Here is a 2,683-nt window from a genome sequence, read left to right as displayed (position 1 = left end):
ATGAGTCGCTGTGGATTTGTTTCTCCAAAGTACCAAGACTAATACATTATGGTATTAGTGGCAAACTAGATCACCATGCTTTGCTTTCAGGTGGTCTTCATCTGGAAGCTCTGCGTAAACCTGTTCAATATCATAGCCACACGCGGGTCTCCACTGAAAGACGGGTGTGACTGTACAGGGACTACATTGGCCAGGTCTCCCGCAGGGAAGAGGCAAAACACCTACCACCAAAGCCTCATGCTGTTAGGACAAGATACCACTTCCTGAGTGCTTTCCATGGGCTGTTTATCTCTAATTTGTTTTTGTCTACATGTATTGTGTATCTCTAATTTGCATACCACCCTTACAAGGTAGGTTTTATTATCCCCATTATATAAACCAAGAAATGGAGGCTCGTGGTGATTTCAAATTGCCATAATGATACCCTACGTCCCCTCCTCTACCCGACCCCCCCCCTCCCCACCCCCACCCCCGCCGTGGCTTTACAGGGTTTTTTCACACAAGAGCTTTTTAAATGCTCACCACAAACCAGTGAGGTGGCAAGCCATACATCTTATTCCTGGTTGTTCTTGGTTTGTTTGTTTTTTCAATCATTTTATTGGGAGCCCATATTCCTGTTTCACAGTTAAAACCCTGAGACTCAGGAAGATGAAATGACTGCCCAAGGTCCTAGCATGTTGAGGGGCAAAGTCAGGTCTAACCAAAGACCCATTTATTATGTATGCACGCATGCATTCAATGCCTATTTATTATGTGTTCATTCAATATGTATTTGTTGAGCACTTGCTGTGTGCCAGGGCCTGGGGGTACAGTGGTGAACAAAAGCAGTCAAGGTCCCTAGAACCCAGCAGGAAGTGGGGGCAGATAGTCATAAATTATGACCACATCATTATAAAGTTGCAACTGTGATAAAAGCAATAGCCCAAAGGTACCTAGAATCATAAGAGCCTCTAGTAAAGGGATTTAACTTGTTCAAAGAAATCAGTCAAGCCTCCCCTGAGGAAGTGACAACCTATCTGAATTTGCCCGATGAGCAAATGTTACCCAGGTGACAGGGTAAAGGAACAGCATTCTGTCAAGTGTTTCCTGTGGCAAGAGGAAACAAGACACACAGAAGGCTGGGGCAGGACAAGAGAGGCAGAAAGAGATGGATCCAACAGGGCTTTGTGAGTCCTGTGAGAATTTGGGTCTTGATCCTAAGCAAAAAGACATCACTGGGGTGTTTTTGGCAGACGAGTAACATGCTTAGCCCATTTGAGAGGATCACTGTGATGGTCACGAGAACAGAAGAAAGGAGCATTTCAGAGGCGACAGTAATAATCTAGGCAAGAAATGATCAAAGGCTTCATTAGAGAAGTCTCAAAGGAGCTCAGGAGCAGGATTAGCGAATCAAGAGTTGTTTAGGCCGTTCTCTGAACTATAATAGGCGGCGTACTGGGGACAAGGGAGAGGGGGGCGTGACAAGAAAAGCTCCCAGCGTTCTAATGGGGCCGGTTGCTGAGAGGGGCAGTTCCCGAGAGAGTAGGAGCGGGGCCATGTCTAGAGCGATGTGCCTTTGAGATGCCCAAAAGGAAAAGATGAGGAAGGAGATACCAGCCTGGAGCTTGGAGTAGGTCCGGGATGGAAGTGTGTAATAGGAATTTAAATCAGGGGAAGTGTGGGGGGAGGAGGGTCACCAACAAATCATCACAGGGCCAGGAGGTGCAATTGTACAGCGATAATAAGTAAAGATCATAGTAAAGTCATAGTAAGCATGAGAGATAGAAGAGAGATTGGAATTAATGGAGTCAGACACAATTCATGGTAGCATGCTCACCTCAGCCCCGCTTGGTGGTCCTTGTGGGGGGAGCCTGGCCGCGAGAGCAGGAGAGAGCCCCGGGGGGTGAGGACCAGGGAGAGCCCCCACCTTATTGCTAACCATGGGCTATATCTGCTTAGGGGGGCATGATTACAGGTAACCACACATCACAGGAAGGGGCAGTACAATAGGCATACCCATCGTAGGAAGGGGATGTACGATAGGCATAAGCGTGACAGGAAGGGGATGAGCTAGGGGTGTGCCCATAGGAATGGGAAGGTCTAGGGGTATACATGTCACAAGATGGGTGGACCCTGGATTCACGATGGCGGCCTAACCTTGGTCATCCTTGGGCGAGTTTGACCTCTCTGGTGTCTCCTACAAGGAAACAGACAACTGCTATCCTTATCAGAGGGGAGTGGGCCCTATTTGTTGTGGGATAAACAGTGGTAACTGCTTGCTCTGGATGGCTGATAGGTCTTAGGGAGAATATCCCCTGATCTACTCTTGATGACCTCCCAGTGTACAGTCATTCGCAAGCAGCTAAGTCTGGCATATATTTGGGGGAGACAACTTGGGAGAAATCCTTCTGTTTCCCACAGGGAAGAAAAGGGAAATTAAAAATGAGCCTTGAAGAATTCCAGTATTTCATGGTTGAGCAGAGCAGTTTTTTGTTTTGTTTTTTTAATAACCACCAAGACATATACTTTTATTCTTCACCTTGATTGTTTGTTTTTTTAAATCAATTTATTGAGGCTCATACAATTCATCACAATACATAGATCAATTGTGGAAAGCACATCTATACATTTGTTGCCCTCATTATTCCCAAAATTCGCTTTCCTCTTGGGTTCCCGGAATCAGCTCATTTTCCTTTTTTCCCCT

This window comes from Echinops telfairi, unplaced genomic scaffold, assembly GCF_000313985.2.
Source record: "Echinops telfairi isolate 266 unplaced genomic scaffold, ASM31398v2 ScPeMD7_7458;HRSCAF=8496, whole genome shotgun sequence".
In the NCBI taxonomy this organism is placed as follows: domain Eukaryota; kingdom Metazoa; phylum Chordata; class Mammalia; order Afrosoricida; family Tenrecidae; genus Echinops; species Echinops telfairi.
Note: the sequence above shows the minus strand (reverse complement) of the source record.